Source organism: Protopterus annectens, chromosome 13.part0, assembly GCF_019279795.1.
Source record: "Protopterus annectens isolate FY-2018-M chromosome 13.part0, PAN1.0, whole genome shotgun sequence".
NCBI classification, from domain to species: domain Eukaryota; kingdom Metazoa; phylum Chordata; order Ceratodontiformes; family Protopteridae; genus Protopterus; species Protopterus annectens.
This window is the reverse complement of record NC_056747.1, coordinates 545,693,935-545,718,431: the sequence shown is the minus strand read 5'-3', so window position 1 is coordinate 545,718,431 and position 24,497 is coordinate 545,693,935.

Here is a 24,497-nt window from a genome sequence, read left to right as displayed (position 1 = left end):
GAATTGATGAAGGATCAACAATAAACATGAACAAATGTGAATAAAACATGGTAAGGAATATTTTAGAAACTTAATCTTGAAAACAGCGTTGACATGTCGGAACAAAATTCAAGCTATAAACCAATTTGCTCTTCCTGTCCTAACTTACAGTTTTGGAGTGACTGACTGGCCCCAAAAGGTGTTGGATAGATTAAACAGGAAGATGCTTCATGCTCATCAAATGATTTATAAAATCAGTCCATACAAAGATTATATATTCCCCATTCCGAAGGAGGTATGGGCCTCCTTGAAACTGACTATATGTATAGGTCTGCAATCATCGGACTGCATACATATCTGCTGATCTCACAAGACCCAAACATAGTGAAAGTTTTGAAATATAAGGAGAATAAATCTAAGATGACTTCCCTTCTTAGTCTAGCAGAAGCATATCAGCATCAAGCAGGAACTGAACTCAAACCAGAAGTAGATAAAAATCAGGCAGCAACTGGGCCAAAAAAATAAAAGAAAGAATATAAGGTGAATGATCAGATGAGAAGGCAAGAAATGCGCAAAATGCATAAATGTAGCTGCAAGTATAGAAAACTCTTGGAAGAACCTCATGTTGATCAGGATCGAATGCAGGAATGGTTAAGGAGAGGCGGATTCAAACCAAAAGATGAAAGGTTAATATTGGCAGCCCAAGATAGTTGTCTATGTACACGTTGGTTTATAAAGTCCATTGGACATGGAGAAACCAACAAATGTAGGTTTTGTAAAACAGAATTGGAAACAGTTGCACACCTTGTTGCTGGTTGTGATATACTAATGCCAGAAGGACTGTATACTGTAGGCATAATAATGTGGCAAGACTGTTGCACTGGGGATTGTGCAAACACTGTAATATTGAAGTAGCTGAAAAACACTGGAAACATGATCCACAAAGCATCATAGAAAATGAAGTCTACATCACATGGGATCACCCATTACCAGCATTTCAAAAGACAGATGTGAGAAGACCAGATATAGTGGTCCATGAAAAGAAGACAAAAGTAGCATTGATCACTGAAATCGCTACACCTGGTGACTACAGTGTCTTGCATACAGGCAGACACAAAGTCATAAAATATCAGGATTTGTGGGAAGAAAGATAGCCAGACAGTTCCAATAGTAATAGGAGCAATGTGTCTTATAAAAAAGAATCTACAATTGTATTTAGATATGTTACCATTACATGTAACTCCATACGAATTGGAGAAGGAGTCCTCACTGGGCACATTGCAGGTGCTGCAAGGAGCACTTTTGGCTAACATCAAAGATTGAAACAATAGTAGTTTAATTAACTTTAATCGTACTGTGACTTAGGAATGAGGCTTATTCCCATCATGGTATTAGAAACCCAAAAGACTTGGAGAAATTAAAAAAGAGAACACATATATTGCTGTATACCATACAATCTAAGCAATATTACATCAATTATTCAATTCCTGCCTTTTTTTAAACAAGAAACATCTTTATTAAACCATCAATTACTACATAGGCAATCATACATTTATATAAATGAAAACAAACCATACTGACACCCCTCACTGGTGAGATCAGATCATAAACTAATCTCGCTGGAAAGATATGCTCAGAATTAGTCAAAATGATGAAAATTACTGAACCTACACACATTGCCAACATACTGGCTGACAGGTTCAGCAAACCTCTCCCCAAAAAAAAGAGAGATATCCTAGTCACAAGCATTTTACAGCACAAACCATACTGACACACACCTAACTGCAAACATCATACATCACTTATAATCTACCCAGTCTTTCTCTTTACAACATTACATAATTCATTTAAGTCCTGCCTCCTTTTAGACTTCATTTCTCCGTTGTATGTATTGTTCCCACAATTCCCATTTTATGTAGTTTGTTCCTACCCTTTTCTAAAGATCTCAATTCCAGTTGTTTTATCTCTGTTATTATATAGTATGGTTGGTTTAGATTTTGATTTCCATTTTCTAGTAATTGCTTTTTGGCGGTCACCATTATTAGACCCAGAAAGGCCTTTCCATGTCTAGGCAATTCCAATTCTGTATCATAGCTCAGAAAAATCATTTTTCTTGTCAAACCAATCTGCCCACCCAGCATATCTGACAATGCATCCCACAGGGAATGCTTAAAGTCCACCAACTCACCACACTCCCAGAAAATATGTTCCCAATTACCTCTTTCTTCACCTTCACACCTCCAACATTTAATGTCTGCCTGAGGACAAATTCTCTGGGGCCTACTTAAGGTATAAAAATATCTATGTAAACATTTCCAGGCAAAGATTTTGTTGCACATTTAAGAGATGTACATATATCCTTCCATTGTTTCTTTGTGAATTGCTTATCCAATCTCCCCTTTCTAACCTCCTCTGATTCATTCTTATAGTTACCATGCAAGATTGTATATGCTCTACTAATTATTCCTTTTTTAATGGCGGCTTCTGTTCTAGATTCTATTAAAAACTCTACCAGTACTGGTCTTTTGTTTAGGAACCCCCTATTTCAATCTCTTTTGCCTATACATTGATATCAATCCCTGATAAGGAAGGCAATCTCTAACCTGCAGTCCAAATAAATTCTTGGTGTCTTCTCATTCTATCTTTCCTTCTCTATTTATTTTTTCCTAATACCTTGGTTCCTTTGCCAGTTTTCTCCAATAAATTCTGGCCCCCTATTGTCTGTATCCCTACTTGCAGTCATCCATATTGGCAGAATCTCCTTTCTCCATTCCCATGCTGGTTTAGTTCTTACTTTCTGCTACCTTATGGATATATTCTGCATGACTATTGTTATTCTCCTTAAAGGCCTGCATCCAAAATCCCAGTCTCTCCACGTTTCTTGAGCTTCCCCGGTGTTTCATCACCATCCTTTTCCACTTTGAGTTATAGTTTTCTGCTTGTGCTATGTATAGGAGTCTTAACTGTGTAGCCCTGAAATAGCCCTTCAAATTGGGTAATTCCAATCTTCCCTGTTCTACTGGAAGAATCAGCGTATCCAACTTGACTCTTGCCATCTTCCCCTCCCAGATAAAGTCCTTCAGCTCTTTATTAATTACTACCCACAACTTCTAATCTGGTTGATAAAAATATGGCCGTGTATAAGACTAAAGGGATTAAAAACATTTTAATTGCGTGCATCTTAATATCCATGTCCATATAACAAAGCTTCCATTTTCTCAGTTTTTGTATTATATTTTGTTTAGTCTCTTCATAGGTTCAATGCACTTGAATTGGGTTAGGGAAGAACTCTGCTTCAGATGGATGGGGGAGCCTGTTACATAGACGAGGTAGTCTCTAGAATACATACCTCTCTCTCCAGCAGGACCTATTTACATCACGGGCAAGGTTCTTTAGATGGATAATTCTGGTACTATTTGTTTTGTGGATATGCAGGAAGTCCGTCAGAGTGGGGTCTGACAATTCCCTGTATGCCAGGCATAGATCTCCCCTCAAAAGCCTGTAGGAGAAGGAATACAGGGATATGGCTTTGAGGCGGTCTGCGTAGGACATTTTACTTGCATCCAATATTCTTTTATCCCACATATCCTTAGCTGCCACACTAGAATCATTTTTATCCATACTCCTAAATATTTCATTGTATCAGGTCCCCATAAAAATGGGTATTCCTGTACCAGTTCATTTGTGGGAACATAATTTACTGCTATTGCCTTTGTTTTAGCTTCATTAATTGTGTATCCTGAAAAGATCTGAAACTGTCTCAAAATGTTCCACAACACTGTAATGTCTTTTTCTGGTTTTGTCAGGTACAAAATAATATCATCTACAAATAAAGCCAGTTTTTCTTGTCTGTCATACCAATTATGTCCTTTAATTTCTGAGTCCCTTATTTTCTTTGTTAATAGTTCTAAATAAAATGCAGATATTAAAGGGGAAAGAAGATACCCCTGCCTAGTTCCTCTGCTCAAGCAGAAATTATCAGATAGGACCCCACCCACTTTAATTTTCAACTCTGATCCCTCATACATTCTCCTAATCAAACTTATAATTTTTTCAGGAAATGCAAATGCTTCCATTGCCCTGCTCATAAGCTCCCAGCTTACTCTGTTAAATGCATTGTCTGCATCAAGACTAATCAACAACAATGGTATTTTCTTACATTCTTCTTCCCTCTGGATCATCCGTGTTCTGTTAATGTTATGAAATGTTTACCTCCCCTCCACAAAACCACATTGATCCATATCTATCAGTGTTGGCATTACTTTTGCCATTCATTTACCCATTATAGATATAAACACTTAATAATCATGGTTTATTATTGAAATGGGCCTGTATGAAATTGGATTAAATGGATTCTTACCCTCTTTATGTATTACAGCTACCACTCCTTTCTTCCAGGATGGTGGTACTTTTCCTCCTTTTAAGATACTGTTAAACAAAACCTTCTAGGTCTTTGTCGGCTTTTTTCCTCTTAGCTTCCAAACTTTCACATGAATGCCATATATTCCTGGGACTTTCCTGTAGATTGGTTATACATCACAGTTTTTTTCTTATCTCTTCTTATCCTAACTGTTGGTAATTGAGCCTCGTCTAACTCTAACCTTGGCATATTTAATTCTTCCATAAACATTTCCATTTATATCTTTTCTTGATTTTCATATTTCTCTGCTTTATAGAGACTATCATAGAATTTCCGAAATATTTCTAATACATCTACAGGATCTCGTTACCTTGTTTTGTTATAGGCTCCCTAAGTTTGGTGACAGCACTTTCTATTTCCTCTTGCCTGAATAGTTGTGCTAAAGGTTGTTGAGTTCTAGTGTTATCAAAAAACAGTTGCTTAACAGCAATCTTTCATGCATATTATCGAGGTAATCCCTTATTTTCTGCCTAGCATTCTGCAGTTGATCCGCCTCTGGTTCTGTGAGACCCCCCCCCCCCATTCTGCAATACTTCAGTATTTGTCAGTCCCTCTAAATAATTCTTGTTACTTCTTAACCATAGCTCCCTTTCCTTTATTTCCACCCTACTTTTTAACTCCATCTTAATTTTATCCCACTCCCCAGCTATATTTTCAGAAGAAATTTCTGTCTTCTTGAACAGCTTCTGAATAATCTCCACTACCCATTCCTTAAATTCTTCTCTTTTCAACAGATAAGTGGGAAAGTGCCATTGTCTAATTTTTATTTCATTACCTTGTGTATTTGTTTTAGCTATTGCTGGAGCATGGTCTGAAATAGTTATTTGGTGGGTAGCAAGGCCTTCAATTAAATGCACATGTTCCTGTTAAATGTAAATTCTGTCTAGCCTTGTCCAGTTTTTATATCTTGGGGAATAATATCTAAATTCACTCTGAACTCCTATTACTGAAGTCACATCTTCCATGCCAAATATTTTCATAAATTTCTTCAAAAATCTACCCTTCTTTGTTATATTTTCCTTTCTGTGCTCCCTAGACACATCTTCACTACTGGAAATCAAATTCCATTCCCCACCTATAAGTAATAATCCTTGCTGAAAACTGATTATTTCTCCCTGAATTTTCTTAAGCTCCATTACAGCAGTATTAGGTGGAATGTAAATACATGCCAATGTAATCCTCTTCCCTTGCCAGTAGCCCCTTAACACTACAAATCTGCCACTATTATCTTTTTTATCTTCTTCTTTCACTATTGGAGCTCCTCTTGCAATTAATATAAGTACTTCTCTTTTCCTTTACCCCAGGTATTTCACTGAGCAGCCATCATGAAAACATTTCCTTATCAAATTCACAAGGTCATTTCTAAGTGTGTCTCTTGTAACATAGTTATTTGCACTCTACAATTTTAAATATAGTTCACTACTCATTCTTGTTTGTATTTATATGTGAGGCCATTTACATTTAAAGACTTCAAAGAAAGCATCATTGTATTAAAAAGTTATTATTCCCACCTTTTTATGTATAACACCTTTTTTGTTAAATGTCTAGTTCCAGCTTTTGTGTTACATGCATACACTGGCAGATTGAACTTTTATATAGTTGTTTCTTGTCATATTCATTTGAGCCTGTCACATCTTATAAAACTGTTAGTTTTATTGAGAGCCCTCAAAAAAAAAAAAAAAAAACACCCCAATACCCATTAAAACTTATCAACTTAATATTAACACACAAAACTGTGTACACCTTAAAATAGTGAAGTTGTACCCTCCTAATAAGAGCAAAAGTCCCAAACTGACAGCTACACTCTTATACTTGAGTTAGCCTAAAAGAAAGGTCATCCATGCTAGGATACATGGTGCAGTCCTATGCTTCAACATAGTGCTGATTAGTTTTGTCTTATCTTTATAGATCTCCCAGCTGGGAAAACCACTGAATGCTTTCAGAGAACATTATCTCCTAGCCAATTTCTATTTTTTTTTCCTCAGCCAATCAATCTTCACCAGACTGCAGCCTGTTTCTCTATCATATTGTCTCCATGGAGACACGAGAAGCAGGCATCCATTTTCTCTTTATCAGACTGTTTCCATGGAAGCATGAAGGCCAGCTGAAGACTTATTACTGATCATACATATATTTGCTAGAAAAAAGCCTCATAATATTCAATGTTCTTTTTCATGTATTTGCGCTCTGTTAAGACGTGTTACTAAATCAATCTAAGGTCTTTAATCCAGTCATTTCCCCATGCAAAAATGAGAAAAAGCACATCATGCTTTTCAAACAGGCTTTTTATATACACTGCAGTGCCTACATTTCTTAAAACTGAACAAGGAGAGAGAGAAGGGGAAAAAAGAAAAGAAAAACAAAACCGCAGCACCTGCTTACAATCACCATTACACTTAAAAATAACTGAAAAAATGTACTGTATAGCATGTAAAGAAAACCACATAATGCAAAATTGGTTCTATTTAAGAGAAAAAAATCTTTACAGTTAACTTTCTCCCTCCTCTTCCCCTCCCCAAAGCACTTTTCTGACATTAATAACATGAAGTAGGGCTTATGTTTTAGAGTCCCCCCACAAATCCAACAAATTCTGAAAAAGTCCAATATTTCCAAATTTTCTTGTTCTGTCATATTTCACAAATATAATTATTGCATTGTAGTTCCATATTAAGTTACTGGTTTTATTACTGTTCATCTCCAAAATCCTATCTCTGCTTCATTCCCCCAACATACTCTCAGTTCTTCTAGTCAACTCTCATGCTCCATCCCTCCTCTCCAACATTTTGCATTGAAAATTTTAAAAATGTTTCACAGGTACATTCCCTCTGTAGTCTTTATTACCAGAAGAACAAGAAGCAGAATCTCCTTATATTTCACAGCTTACTTTTTGTTGGACAAACTTTTGTATTTCCTACTTAGTGTGTACTTCATCAAAGAATTATTTTGTCCCTCCAGGAAAGAATACCTTAAAGACGTTTAGGTACAGCAGTTTGAATCTCACACCTGCATCTCTATGTTCCCTGAATAGTGGAATAAGTTTGCTCCTCTTCTATCTGTTGTACAATGAGTAATCATTCTCCGTAAACACTCTGCTGTCTCCCACTTTTAGTACTTTGTTCTTCTGCCACAATTTTGTCAGAACATTGTCCATCTGGTGCCAGAATCCACCACATCATTCAAGTACCTAAGTCTCTGCACAGCATGTACAAGTACGACTCTGTCATTGTACATGTTGATGTGAAGTTCTTGAGACGTACCTCCCTGTACTATATAGAGAGAGACATGATTGAACTCTGAATATGTGTTCCAGGCAGGTATGACCTAGCCCTAAGAAGCATCCTACCATCATCAAGAATGATACCACAATACCAACAAAAAATGATCAACTTCAACAATTGGCTTAGTTACATGTGTCATTCCAAGGGGATCCAGTATCTGTCTGCCGGGGATGACATGGTGAACAGGCCTCGATGCTTTGCCAGAGATGGCCTTCACCTGTCACCACTGGGTTTCCGGATACTGGCCAAGGCTCTCACCTCCTCCATTGTGCCTTTTTTAGGCAATGCCCCAAAGACAAACCTTCCAACTTAAAAAATCTGTCAAAAAGCAAATTGAAGGTCATGTTGCTTAATGCTAGGAGCCTTAACCTGAAAATGTACTCACTGGAGGCCCTCCTTGCACTGGAAGTTGCTGATGTCTGTGCGGTCACGGAAATTTGGTTTAGGGCTGTGGAGAGTACCCCTGCCTTTCCCAGGCTATACTTCATTCCACACATTCTGACCCCAAAATGAGGTTGGGAAGACTAAGGGTGGTGGTGTCTCTAACTTCATTAAGAACAAGCAAACCTCTAGACTGGTTTGCTAGCATGAAACACTGGAACTACTCCATGTACAACTGACAGTTGGCGAGACACCCATCCAAGTTATAGCTAGCTGTAGACCCCCCCTCCATGACTCGGGACACCCACTCCTCTTACCTGGATCTACTTGACTCCTGGGTACTACCCCCTAACACCCTGATCCTTGGTGACTTCATCTACTCCACCATAGACTGGGTGAACTATTCTTGCACTAATGCACTCTCTCAATAATTCCTCAACTTCATCAATTCTAATGCACTAGACCAGCTCGTCTCATCCCACACAAGGGGAAATAACATTCTGGACTTGGTTCTTACTAACATAGGTGACTGATGCACCACTCCCATAGTATGTACTTACCTAGTGAGATCAGATCATTGGACTGTCTCATTCGAAGTTTCTCTCTTACCCAACCCCCCCCCCCCCCCAGCTATAATCAAGCAACAAAAATTTCTCAAAAGCTAACTACAACTTCATAAGGGAGGATATCTGCCCCCTCAGAGGATGTCAACAACTATGCTGAACAGTATGCCAATGCACTATACAAGCATCTGTACAACTGGATGGACTCAGCCATACCCAGTAGAACTAAAACCTGCTCCTCAAGGAAACACATACCTGTTTGGTGGACATCCTCTATCAACAGGCTTTACAACAAAAGGAAGAAACTGTTGTCAAAGGGTAAAAGGGAACAAATTACAAATTGGAAGAACTCCCTCCTTAGCCTCAACAAGCAAACTAGATCCCTAGTGAAAACCTCCAAGGCCAATTATAAAATGAAACTACCCCCCATAACAAAGGGGAAACCATAAAGTCTTCTTCAGTTATGTCAGGAACCTCTGTGGCAAAGCCCAGGTTTGTTCTGAATTAGTACTTAACAGTATCACTTACACTGATCCTGTTGACTTATCCAACCTGCTAGCAGATAGGTTCAACAAAAACTTACCCCTTTGTACCACCCCAAAGGCCCTTTCCACATCCCCGATACTTATCCGCACCTCACATCTCTGTAGATCATGTTACAGGCTCTATCCAAGGCAAAGAACACAGCTTCCATAAGACCTGATAGTATCCCAGGATGTATTCTGCACCATCTCCAGCAAGAACTAGTTTTACTGTTGAGCATCCTATTCAACCACAGCCTATGTACTTGCTTCATTCCAGTAGAGTGGAGAACTGCCATTGTCATCCACTTGCACAAAGATGGTGCCACTACTGACCCTGAAAACTATCACCCCATTAGCTTGACAAGTCTGATCTGTAAAGCCATGGACCATATTATTATGGATCTCATAAACAAGGACATAGGCAATCTCCAAGGACTTGATCACACCCAGTTCAGATTTGGCAAGGGCAGATCTTGCCTGTTGAACCTGGTTGACTTCTTTGAGACTGTCACCAAGGCCCTGGATGAGGGAAAGTAAGTATGTACAGCTTACCTTGACTTGGCCAAGGCCTTTGACACAATCTCCCACTCGGGCATCATTGAAAAGCTAAGACAACTTGGTGTAAATCCCAATCTCATCAGGTGTGTGGCCAACAGGCTCACTGACAGGACCCTCACAGTCAAAATGGGCACCTCCACCTCTGACAGCAGATCTGTCACTAGTGGAGTTCCCCAAGGATCTGTCCAGGGGCCCCTACTGGTTGGCATCTATTTCTCAGAGATCCAGGCAAAGACAAAAGGCCTGTGGCTGACCAAGTTTGCGGACTGTAAGTTGGGTGCTGTCATTGGCTCCCCAAATGATGTTAACATACTGCAAGAGGGTCTCACAGCAACTAATGATTGGTGCCAAAGTCATGACCTGAAACTAAATGCAAAAAAATGTATCATCATACCATTTGGCAAAAACAACAACCCCTATTGATTACCACATCAACAGCAACCCCCTAAGCACACAACCTATGGATAGAGACTTGGGCACTCAGATTGACAGCCTCACATCCAACAATCATGTAGCAGCAGTGGTCATAAAAGCCTTTTACTTGGTTCATCTCATAAGTAAAGGGATTGCATCCAGAAAAAAGGAGGTTATTACCTCTCTATACTCCTGCCTCATAAGACCAATAATTGAGAATAATGCCCTATTTGGAATGTACCTCTCCAAACATCTGCACCAACTGGAAAGGCTACTTAAATACCTCACAAAGAGAATTGATGGCCTCCAGCACCTGTCCTATGCTGGCAGGCTCAAATCACTATCACTCTACTCTGTATCATACACATTGCTCATGGGTGATCTGTATCTCACCTACAAGGCAATCTTGGACCCTGACCTACTAGAGATGCTCCATATATGCAAGTCTAACTCCTCACACACTATCCACTCAAAAGGCTTGAATCTAATATGCAGTATCAACAAAACCTGCTGGAGAGGCAGGTTTGTCTTTCAGAAGCTGCCCTGTCTCTGGAATAAATTTTGCATACATCTCAAACAGAGCACCTCATTGACCCTCTTCAAGCACAACCTTGATAAGTGGGTGGGAAACCACAAATTTGTCCCAGGGGCTACACCTGTGTCCCTCACTGACAGGGGCAACAGGTGCTGACTGAGGTTTCTTTTTGGGGATAAACTCTTGGTTAGGCTTGGAAGGTCCCCAGGGCCATTACCCTAGTAATCTCCTATGATCAACTCCTTCTGCTGATAGGATTGTATCTTTACTATTAAAGGTCTATGTTGCTTTCTTATAGCCAGGTTTGGAGCATACACATGATATGCCCTTTCAACTAACAACTGCTGTGGAATACTAGTCCAGCTGCTTTTGTGTGCTTTCCTAAAATTAATGCAATCTGTTCATTCCAGCTTCTCAGGTACAGCTGAAAAATTTCAGGTCTTCCCTACGTGCTCTGTCCTCTAATTCTATTATTTTTTGAAACATCTCTTCCTGAACAGTCTCCTATTCAGCCAGCCTTTTTATTATTTTGACCTCTTATTTTTGCAGCTTTTTCATCTCATTTGAATATTTGTTTAAAGCGTCTTCCATTTTTCCAGCCTTTTGTTTATGTTGAAAAACTCCATCAGTGTTTTGTTGATTTTAACCAGATCTGTGTGCAGTTGCCATATATCTTCCTATAGGTTATTGGAGGTCATGTCTGAAGGTTGTATTGCTTTTTGCTGAACAGCTGCAGTACTTTCTCCAGTCACTCTTTCTTCCTCACTTCTTGAAGCTGATTGTTTCCAGGTCTTTTGTATTTCTTTATCCCTGGCATCCAGGCAGTGCACTTACTAGCCAGTTACTGAAATTTACCCATAAATGGGAGTCTACTGGCTTTCTCTGCTGAATTTCTGTTTTCATACTAGGAGAGCCAGAAATAAGCTGTTGCTCAATGTGTGGCCATCTTGGAAGCCTGTCTCTCAGAAAAATTTTTAAGCATTTTTGAGCTTCATGGGGTATCTGGTCTTATAATTACATGAAACAAGACTAATTTATGGGTCAATTTTACCAGAGAGGACATCACACGGGGGGGGGGGGGTGCAGTGCTCTCCCATGTTAGTAAGTACTATGTCCAGGACATTTGAACCTCTTGTGGTTATGCTGACTAGCTGTTCCAGAACATTTGTATTGACAAAGTCCACAAACCCCTGAGCCAATTTTTGTGGTTGTGTATGTCTCCCAATCAATGGTAGGATAATTACAATCACCCATAAATAAGGTGTTGGGCTATATGGCAAGTGACTCCAGTACGTCCAGGTATATGGTATGCTTTTCCTGTTTCATGGTCTGGGACCTACAACTAGCTATGATATGATGGGGAGGTTTGCCTGTAGTTAAAGTGAGGAGATCTTCCAGGGAGTGGATTTGCTTGTTTAGGCAGCAGTACGTTGAGCTTATCTAGAGAGGAATTTGTTATGGTGAGAGGTTGGTTATTTTGACACTGCCTAAAAAAGGTACAATAGGGGTGACTAATGGCTTTGCCAGTGTCTGAAAGCTTAGAGGAGAGGTGTAGAACATGTCTCACAAACCAGCATGGCTGTCAACCATGTCTTCCCATGCTGACAGATATTGGGTCCGCTTGGATTGACACCAGAAGCTAAACCAATTGTTAAAGTTAATCATTTTTTGTTTATATTGTGGCATCATCTTTGGAGAAAGTAGAATGCTGCTTAAGGTTAGGTTTACAGCTGCCTGTGACACATGATCTGAGCACTCAGTCTTGTCTCTCTCCAGATGATCCAGTGAGGAATGTCTCAAGCCATTCTCCTCCACATGGGCTATGATGGAGTCAAACTGGTACTTGTAGTTGAATGACTTACTGGATCCTGGAACCTGGCAGACCGATAACTGTAACCCACTTCTGATCTAGCCTGGTGAGCGGGGAACATCATGTCTCTCACATTGGAGTCACCTATGACCAATACATTAGGTTTTATGGTGTTACGCCTTATGAGCTTATTTGTTGAGATACGTGTGTGTGTGTGTGTGTGTGTGTGTGTGTGTGCATTATGTGTTGTAGCTGTTTTTTGCATTGATGTGTGTAAGTGGTTTTCTTTTGGTAAGTTACTAGTATTTACCTCCATGTATGTGGGTTTGTGTTGTGTCTTTATTTAGTGTGGGAAGTTAGTGTATTCTGACAAGCTATTTGGCATTCATTTTGTCCTTACGTGAGAGTCGTGTTTCTAAGTTTATAGTGTCACTACATCTCTCACATAAAGTATTTTATTTCAGGAGTAAGTGGTTGCCAGTATACATGAGACAATTGCTACATTGCCTCAGAATGCCCATGTCTATCAGGTTGGCCAGAGAGATGATGGGAACCTGCCCGTCCATGATAGCAGGCTCTTATTTTAAGTTTTATTAGGGAATGGGTTAATTTGACAGGACTGTGCTGGTAGCATCAAGACTACAAGAGGGACCTATACTTTGTGTAAGTTAAGGTTGATCAGTAAGGCAAATCTGCTCAGTCCACAACTGAGTTCCTCCTAGAGCAGCAGAAAAGCTTGGAAGGGTTTCACTGACAGCTGTTTATGGAAAAACTGAGGTTCTATGCTTTTGCGTATATACAAGGGCACTGCTAACCACTGCTGCATGAAGAGCAGCACCACATAAATGCTAAGCATAAATACAAGAAAGGAGAAACATGTTTTCAGGTAACTACCATTCAGGAAAGCACACAATAAGCCTTCCACCAGCAATCCTCAACTCAGACAGTTAGGGTCCAGAAAAACATCATGTTAGTGTAGAATAGCTACACCACACAAACTACCTACAGCAGCCCTACAACTAACTGATACAATGTAATACACTGCATTTAACTACTTAAAGCAGCAGTACACAATACAGATTTTTTTTCTGAAACTCCTAAAGTACAGTCACAGTATATAAGCAAAGTGCAAAAAGACACTTAGAACCCTTTTATGTGCTTCCCAGCTCAGACAGACCAGGTAAACACCTACTACCACTAGATGAATAATCCCAGTCCTCCCAGTGTAAAAGTACAGTAAAGGAGTGTCCAGAGTGAAATTCTACCACAAGCAAACTTAAAAGATAGGAAATGGTACCACAAACAAACTTAAAGATACAGATACAACAGTGTACTTTAAACAGCTTATAAAAGTGTGATTATTCAATAAAAGTCTTCACTTTGTATAAATGAGCCAAGAGCTACTCAATTGTACATAATTTATAAAGGCACTAAAAACAAGATAAGCTGATTAATAAGCCCTCCTGCTAATAAGACTGCATGCAGAAATCTCAAGCATTTGCCCAGCCTAAACAGATAGGCTACCTTTCAGTGCACTGGATGGATAATCCACTGACATCTTGATGTAAAAACAAGTGCTTGCTAGAGTGTAAAAATATACTACTTTATCGAACAGCTAGCTAGATATTGAATTCAGAACAAGTAAATCAGTAGAACACACAATGAGAGGCAAAATGCATGTTTTCAACATAAGCATAAGGAAAGGCAAATAAATCAAGATATCAACAGCAGTGTAGAACGGGAGGAGATTATTAAGCTCAATTTACAGTAGGGGTGGGCAGCTTAAAATCACCAAGTGAAAAATGGATAAACAAAGGGCAGGGTGGGTGGTAACTAGCAGGGAATCACCAGCAGTGCTTCAGTTTATGCAAGCTTGACATCTTTTCAGAAAAAGACAAAATGGCCCAGAAATCTACTGTGTATTTAAGTATCACTCAGATAATTTAACCAATGAAATAACATGAAATTTACAGCCTAGCTAATTTAAGTGTCTATCTCTCGCACAGAACAAAAACCACCAGACCAGGCAGATTTCTTAAAAATATTGTAATATAGGTTTTCTTTCCCCACCCAGCAAGAATAACCAGAAGTGCTTTAGTTTATGCAGGATTATAGATTAGCATTCAAGAAAAGGTTTATCTTGTGACTTCAGTTTTAATGGGAAAAATAGCATATATGTCAAATGCTTATATTATCCCAGAATAATATGAAAAATAAATTGTGCAATTAGTGTTTTCTTTGATGGGGGTTCAGGATTAAACCCAGTGAAAAATGTGTCTTGTACGTGAGTGAGGATGAAGTGGGATTGGGGTTATTAAATCAGGTTTCTGCTCTGCTTCTTTAAACTCGTATATAGTATTAAGGTGGGTAAATGAAGAGGATAAGAAATTAATAGTGAAAATGTTTAAATGCAAGTACAAGAATAAATGGGAGATAATGAGAATAAGAAAAAGTGGTAAAGATTATATAAATGAAGAAATTAAAAATTATCAAGAAAAAAGTGCTAACATGTAATATTAAAATTGATAATACAGAGAAGGATAGAATGATATGGTATAAGAATGTGATGAAACCATATCATGTAAATACACAGGAAAGTTACCAGAAGAAGTGATAAAAGCCATTAAAATAAGGAAAAAGTGGTGTACCAAGATAGCAGTGTGTCAGGATTTCCTATAGAGACTGGCAATAAATCAGTTACTGGTAAAGGGGGATATGCCATAGGAAAAGAAAGTTGAAAGAGTGTGTTTATTTGTGTGGAGGAAGACAACTGAGTATGTTTTTTTAATGTAAAAGAGTGATTAACTTTGGATAAAGTTGTGTGAAGAAATTTTTTTTGGTAATATTAATGAAGTAACCAATATAAATATTAATATGATTATGTATGGATATTATAAAAACATGAAGAAAGAATAGCTGAGAAGGGTAGGTGATAATTTATTTTATGTAATATGGATTATTTGGAATGAAAGACCAAATGCAATTTTGTTTAATGGGAAATGGATACTGACTAATATATTGCATACAATTAGATTATGGTTGTGGCGAAAGGAGTGTGGGTCAGTTATAAAAGAAGAATGATAACATTATATAGATATATACCTGTAAATATGTATATTTTGCAAACATTGTTTTATGTTGTGTTATTTAAAGGGCTCCCACTCTTTTCAATAGGTGCCATGGGATCTTTTACATCCACATGAGATACCACCAACTCATGCAGGTGGGACCTCTTTTTAATGACTCATCCAAAGGACAAGACACTCAGGAGTGCAGTACTCCCCTTATACTGCACTGCAGTGCCAGCAATCCATCCAACTATGTGGGAATAGAACCTACAGCCTTCTGCAACAAAAGCAAGTACACTACCTGTTGCACCACTGACACTGCATGTAACCAATGGAGGAGAAATATATCTCTGTATGTTGCATGCTGAAATGGAGGCATTTAAATCAACACATGAGTGATTTATTGTAAAATGTTAATTGGATTTCATTATAAAAGCTATAGCAGTGCCTGATGTTATTGACCTAGAATCAGCATAGTTACATTTACTTGTAAGTAATGCATTAAATACACCTTCTCTTCCTCCATGATATGAACTATAGACTACATTTGGCTGTAAATTAGGATTTGAAGTTTTAAGCAGCTTCTCCCTTTATGAAGTCCAGGAGTGATTTCCGCTTATTGCATGTCCACAATGAAGGAGGGATGTAACAGACACTGAGGATAGCTTCCCAGCTCTCCCTCTAGCAGTGTAGCCATCATCCCCTGTCTGTAAGTCGTAGGATCTGTGCAGTGTGCGAGAGAGAGAGAGGTGGGGAGGACTCCGAATATAGAGTGGACATCACTGGACATTCTTCAGGTGAAGAAGCCTTCGCATGCCACAGTTAGGTCACAGCAGGTTTGTGTCTCCAAAACCACGGAACCAGAAAAGCCTCAACATCAGCAGCATAAAACTGTCTACTTGGATAACTGTTCAGTTAGCCTAATTTGAACTATCTGGTTGTTGAGCACAGACGTATAATGCTATGAGATGGTGATGTATTATCCCATAGCCATTAGTTTGAGTCCCTCAATCTCTACTTACAGAACGTGTCTAAACAAGTCACTTACCTACCTACTGCTCAAGGATCATCCATAAGAAGAGTTGTAGCTAGGGGGCTTATCTATTTAACAGATGATTACAAAAAATAACAGCACTGTACAGGTGTTAGAGTGAAGGGGCTGAATCAACAAGTGGTGTGGAATAGCTGGCAGGATAAGGAAAGCTAAAGGCTTTAGACATAATTAAAATGAATAACTATTCCTGTCATGACTAATTTACATTCTCATTCACATGTATTACATTATATTAGTAAACAAATGAGACTTATTTTTGAGATAAAGGATACAAAAATATTACTGTCATTCTCTTTGAAAAGCTGCTGTTCTTGGGCATTTGGACACATTTTGTACATCGGTGGTGTTTTTAATTTAATTAAAAGTGATTTCTGCCTTCTCAGTAATTCCCAAATACATAATTTTTGGACTTTAATTTAATTTTCTTCTGTCTGGGAAGCCTTCCAGAATAAAACTGGAACAAACAAAATATTCTCTTCTGGTAATATAATAGAATTTAAGTGCAGTATGCATTTTATTTATTTATTTTCTGTTTTTCTGCATACCCAGAACAGGTTTGATTAGAAAGATTACCACCAAACCTGTTAAACTGCAAATGTATGGAAAGAAAGCCAGCAGTAGAAAATGGCAACATTTTGTTAGATGGATGTGCGCATGTAAGCAAGAAAAAATGGCTATATTTTGTAAAATGCTAGTGAATGCTAGTTTCACTAAAACCAGGATCTCAATTTCCCTTTTCCTTTTTCTACACCTTTACAATATTTTTAGAGCAAGAATAATAATAATGGTGAAAATACACGAGTTCATGATGTACAGTCCCATATAATATTGTTTTGCAGCTGTTTCTCTTATCTGAATTCTGAGTTTTCTCTTTATTTAAACCATTACCATGGCATACAGTTTAAGCATCTATAAAGCTATTTAGAACCTGAGGATTGAATTACATGCAAATTTCAAATATCTGCCACAGCATCTTGTTGAAAACAACTCATTATTTCTGATTTAAGGGTGTTAGCAAACTCAATATACATATTGTAGCCTTGTATTGTATTAGCACAGTGATGCACTCCTGAATGGTTTTTACAACTATTCAAGAATAATTCAGCTGTTCTTTGTTTAGTGAAATATCAAAGTAGTTAGACATTTTCTTGGAATAATTTGTTTTCTTAATTTCAGCTTGAGTAAGCACATTAACAATAATTCCTCCTTTTCCTATGACAAATGATTTTAGCAGTTGGCTTTTATAACATGCTCGGTAATAACTATGTAGCTTAAAGATGATGCATGATTTAAATAAATGAAAACATTTAGTTTTACATTTCTTTTAAAAGCTTCTAAATGAAAAATAATGTGTTAATCATATCAAATCCATCTACAATCACATTCATTTCTAATTTTGACTTTCACGTATCTTCTAATGCATTATTATTATAAAGGAATCACCCTCATGTTAAGTTATATCTTGGCATGGTTATATTTATATTAGTATATGTAATTTTTAGTTTTTAATTTGGTTCAATTACCTGTTGCATGATACTGCATGGAAAGAAGATATCTTGGATTTAAATGAAAAATAAACCAGAAACCAGAAATGAAGCAAAACTTGTAAGAGGGATATAATGACAGTTACATTGTTGGTAAAATGCTGTCTTGCAAAAATAGCCATGTATCATTAATATACCATTGCAAAGCAGCATTTTCTATAACCAGGGCACTTTTCTTTTGTTAATGTGCAATAAAAGTTTGCATTCTCCCATAAGAATTCTGCTATTGTTTTGTAAATCATTGTTTATAGTTATATTTCTAAACATGTAAAATCATTTTCTGCCACAGTAATTATGAGAACATATAGGGTGGCACAGCAGTACAGCATTTAGTATTGCTGCCTTCTAACACTTCATTCTCTGATTTGGTTCCCATCTGGGGCACCTTTTGTGTGGAATCTGGATGTTTTCCCTACATCCATTTTTGTTTCCATCAGGGTTTCTGGTTCCTTCCCACGTCCCAAAAGATACACGAGTAGATGACTTTCACTCAGTGAATTAAGGCTATGTGCTGTTAATGAGTTGCTTCCTGTGGGCCGGGGTTTGAGTCTGTCAGCCTTCATTTGCCTTATGTGTAACCTCCAGCAAGTCAGTAGACTATGTGGTGCTCTAGGACAACTGGGAAACTGAGCTAGGCTCCTCCATGGTCACCTGAACCTCAAGCATACGAACAATCTATAAATCACAGTGAATTAATTTTTTAAACTGCCCATTGGAGAGAGAGAAATGTGTGTGTGTGTACATTCTATCCAGGACTGGTTCTGTGTACGTATGGTACATGTGTATGATGGTGGTGTGTAATATTTATGTATATATATATATATATATATATATATATATATATATATATATATATATATACGTGTATGTGCATTTTATCCTGGACTTGTGTGTGTCTGTACCGGCATTCTATCCTGGACTAGTTCTATGCTTTACACCTGTTGCTTGATAGGGATACACTCCAGCTCTCTGCAGCTCTGAACTGGATAAAGCATCTGTCTTTAAATGGATAAATTAATGTTCTTGCCAGATAATAATTCAAATCTCTACATTTTAGTAGTCATGTCAATATTTTATAACACCAGAAAACAATATTTCAAGTAGCTTTGTTATTGTCAGAGCACATTGTTCAGAAAAGTTTATTGCCCCTTAAATTGTTTAGAAATCTGTATAAATGCAATGGCATTGGGTCTTGTTTGAAATGTCTATGTGATATCTGAAAGTCATGAAATAATAGTAAAAAGTAGATTGTCACATGACTTGGAAATCACTGTTCATTTTAGAGCTATGGTTGGTTATAACAGTGTACAGAAAGGATCCATAAAAAAAGAAAATGTTCCTAACACCGGTCTCACTCAAGTGCTTTAGATAAGAAGCCCATCTTTGTGGCACAAAGAGATAAATCCATGGCTGTGATCCAGATGACCCAAGATCAGTTAATACCTCAGACATTGGAACACCTGAGAAAAAGGGGGGAAGCAGTGAATGGCATTTGCCAACTCGACCATCTCAGGAGGAGGAGGAGGGAGATGTTAATCCTAGTCAGTCCAAACTGTTCTCATGTAAATTGAGGCTTGCACATTATCAGTGGTTGCAGGACTGGGGGATATATGTTGGAGCAGGAGCACACACATGGAGGGGCGCGTAGGACACCCCTGCAATGATGTAGATGCATGCCTTGACCACCGAGGACAGAGTTATTAACAAAACAAAAATGTCTTCATTTCAGGGATGCTGTTGAGGATACAAAACCCACCACGACTATTTGTGTGACAACTCCCCCCAGCTCGCTTATATTCTTATTGGAAAATACAAAAGACAAGGGAACAAATGGGCTAGCTTGAGAGGAAGAAGCTTGATAGTTATCAGGCATGCAAGGAAAGTACATAGAGAAAAATGCTAAGGAATGAGGGAATGTGGCCAATACATGAAAATAAAATGACTGCTGAGAATTTGATTACAGATTTCCAAAGGCTTGTTTAACTGTAGGATTAAATAAATGAATAATGAACCATGCTACAGTAATGCTAATGGAGTTTTACTGTATTATACATATTGCAGAAAAAATAATAAGAGGAGATAATTTCCCATTGTGGTATACCCTTCATGTTCTCTGTCAGATGTACTAAATCCTGTGCTGCATTACCCAAGAGATAGGGGAATACTTAATTTTATCACTAAATCAAGAATTCACTTTACTCCAAGGTACTGTAGCCATGGAGTTAATAAAGTTGGAGGAGGGGCAGGTAGTTCAACTCCATGCAAAGCAATTGTTTTGATATAGTTATATTAATAATTTTATCATATTACAATCCATAATTTGTGTTACTATTCAAATTTTGTAATATATGGCATTGATATTGGCAGTCAGTGGCACAACATGTAGCACACTCACCTTTGGTGCAAAAGGTTGTGAGTTCAGTTCCCACACGGGGTGGATGGAATGCTGACACTGTAGTGAAGTATAAGTGGGATGGTTCTCTCCAGAGTGTGCCATCCTTCAGATAAGGCATTAAACTGAGGCCCTATCTACTTGAGTTGGTGGTAGGTCAGGTGGATGTAAAAGATCCCATAGCATGCATCAAAGAGAGTTGAAGTTCTCTGATGCCCTGTCCAAATTTTAGTAGTGTAAATACCACCTCAGGTCTCCCCTAAAAACAGGCTACAAGCCCCTTGGGACTAATCTCATCAACAAAGAATAAAAAAAAAAGGTTATTTCTTTTGTTCTGTTTTTTTTCTCTCACTGTTTCATTTTTATGAATTTTTTCCCCTAGGTAGTACATGCAATGGTCAGTTGTGATCAGTCTTGTATCCCAGTTAACAAATGTAAAATGAATAAAGTAAAAGAAAATAGAATATTATTCTATTTCTTTTGTGGTGTGCTATGAGCAAGGTATATTAGTTACAAATTTCATTTCACTGCTATAGGACATGAAAGGCATGGGCTGCATTAATTTAAGAGGCAGTGTTCTCTATTATCTTATGAAACAAAACATTTGAATTACTAAAATAGTGCTACTTATTTTGTGCTATTATAATATAATATATATCTCAACCTGTCCACTATCAGAATTTTTTCTACTTAAGTTTTTCTTGATTATTTCTGCTTAATCCCATCCCCCCTCTTCCTCTATTTTCTGTTTCTGCTCTATTGACATCCTAACTCATAAATGTCAATATACTTATACTGAGCCCATGTGCATTTTCATTTCTCTTGTATCTCCAGCTATTACATAAAAACATGTCTTTGACTTACGGGAAATATCACTTCTAAAGTATATGATAAATGTCTTTACTACTTGTCTCAATGGTACCTGAAAAGTAGTGCTTACAATGTTTAATTTTTTTATTGTTATTTATTGTAAATATGTATTTTTTGTGGAGCTTTTCTCTCCAGACATCCACCGAAAATGGGACCTTTGCCCAGTCAGACTTTCTTGTTAAACAAAAGACAATAAATAAATAAATGCTTCACTTCATAATATTTTTGAAAACATGTTTAAGCAGTTTTTCACATATGGAATCTTGTAGGTTGACCATATGTGACAAGAAAAAATTAATCAGTTGTTCCCTTTCACTATATTCTATATTTATGTTGTGCTCTCTTATGTGATGGTCAGAGGTTGCATGATCCACACTACTGACCAATAATTGATATATGATGGACAGGAGCTAGGGTCTCTCAGTCCACTCACTTGATACTAGTATACATGTCAGGACACAAGCTTTAAATCCTTCATCAACGGCACCAACTTCTGGGTGAAGATTGACTGGCCATAACACCATGCAACAAATACACATGCTAACCCCAAATAAGCCGTTTACCTGAATAGCTGCAGAACAGAGCTATAATGACTGGCTTCACAGGATTCCATTTAACTTGTGTGCCCAGTGCTTTGCATTAAAGTTTTACTAAATGTTTCTTATGCTTGATCAAAGCTATTTTGCTCCTGCACTTAAACACACCAACATCATTTCCCAGGAAAGGCTAATAATATCTTTCTAGGGCCAGAGTCGTCTTCCTGTCTTTATGTAATGCTGCCAACATCAAGACCAATCTAGCATACCAAGCATATAACTCCTGGCTACTATTGAAATAAGCCATCTGTGATGTAGTAATTTAGTAACTATGGCTAAAACAGCTATCTTTTGAAAGGTGAATGCCAACAGTTAATGGTGCATCAGGTACTATTCCAGTCTCTTTATGACCTAATAATTAAGCCATTAGCCATAAACATTTGCAATTATATAATAAAAAATTTTAGTGTTTGCCTTGGGAATAATAAAATAAAAGGAAACATTTTTAACAGCTAAATGGCAAAAAACAAACACCAAGCTCAGTTAAATTACTATACTTCAAACACTAAACTGGAAATTACTGAAGTCTAACTGTGCTAAGCATGAAGGCCATGAGCTGTTAAGGTATGCTTCCTGCATTGTAAGGTTTGATTCCCATAGCTTCCATTTATCACTTGTGTGACTCTAAATCATTTAACCTGATGATGTTCCTAGTTAACCCTTAAAAGAGGCATTTGTGTCGCTCAGTCTTACCTGGCTGGCATATAAATAATTAAAATAAAAAAATAAATAAGCACTGCTTTTCTATAGTCATTCAGCAGTTTAAGTGATACGCAGGCAAACCACAAAAGTTTGAGCAGACATAAGAGCAGGCTGTATTCCCATTTCCTCAACTGTCCATGTAAATATACTTAGGCTTGTTTAAAGTCTATCAAGTCCATAGTACATAGAGAGAGGAAAGAATAGTAAACCTAGCTCCACTTTTTCCTGTAAGCTAATCTACAGTCCAAAGACTGAAGTATACGAGTCCTGACTTTTTTTCCTGCAAATATACTCCCACCTAATCAGTAATATTAAGGGCAAATCATGTTATTTATTACCCTCACATGAGACAGAACTCTGCCAGGCATACCTACCAGTATAATCATTTCACAATTAAAGTTAGCAGTTTTCACTAATCCCACCAGCCCGAACTAAACTGTGAATATATCCATACATCCTGCCTTTGTAGTGATCTGCACCTCCCAACATAAACAGTTTTTAGAAAACACTTTTCCCACATTATATAAATAAGGGACTAATGTACAAAAATTCATGTCCCATTTGGAAGAGTCTATCCATCACTAAGCAACCTATAAATGGTTCATCTCCTAGGCCCTGCATGTAAATGTTTCATCTCCCAAGCCCCTGCTTACACTTATCGAGGATATCAGAACTTGTCAGAGATTTGGGATGCATGGCTAGGCTTAAAAAGGCCCTTGTGGTAATTAACCTAGTAAATACCTATGAATCTAAGCAACAAACCATGAACTGCCAACTATGGTTGCTGTATGCTACACCCCTGGATAATACAAAAGCCTTATACATCTCCCTCCTCTGTATTAATCTTACCTGTATTTATTTATGATTTCATAGGAATTTCTCAGTTTAACTGGATGAATAGGATGGTCCACAAACCTTTCAGCCATGACACCGGCTCATTTTAGAAGCCATAAAAGTTAAAATCATATAGACAACTGGTTAAAGGCAATTTATTAATGTATACATAACATGACAGTAATTGTGAAAATCTCTCTTACATAGAGTAGTACAACAGTAATATATTTTTGCACACAAGTTATATAATCTATTTACTTATATTTGTTAAGCAGGATAGAGCAGTGTTACAAATGGACCTTTTTCAGACTCTGCCTGTTCATACTGTCTGGTTAAGCACTGTTCAGTTAAATGAGTTGCTCAGAGTCGCACAGTAGGCAAAAGGAGGCCAAGGAAATCAAAGCCTGAAACACAGGAAGCGGATAAGTAACCAGGTATATACTTAATCCCCTGTACTCACTATCATATTTGTTTAACTTATAGAGCTAGGTATTTATAAAACACAATATGGTGGCCTAATAATCCTCTTACTGGTGGAATACATGCTTTTTTTTTTTTTTTTAAATATTTAAGCATTTCTACTGTACAAATTATTTTGAAACGGTACATTATCCCTCAGGAATTTGCAGTCATGCTCAGCAAACAGATGTCCCTTTAGCTTAATTTGAACATCTTTAATGTTTTTGTTTCCTGAGTTCATTGGAAAAGTGACTCCAGCAGGCAGGTCCAACCCTTGAAAATACACTTTCTTCTATGACTAATCCAAAACAGGGTCTTGTAAGTTAAACGGATGTCCTCATTGTTTCCTATGAGTAAATAAGTGGGTGGTTTAAGATGGTGTTAAGAACAGTGGTGGAAAGGGGCATTGCTAAAGGTCAAGTGCTTTAGATATCATCAAACTAAGAAGAAAGGTTGCTCTGCCAGTAATAGGAAGAAGGGGGAAAAAAGGGTTTGGGGCCCTTTTTCCTTTAAGCC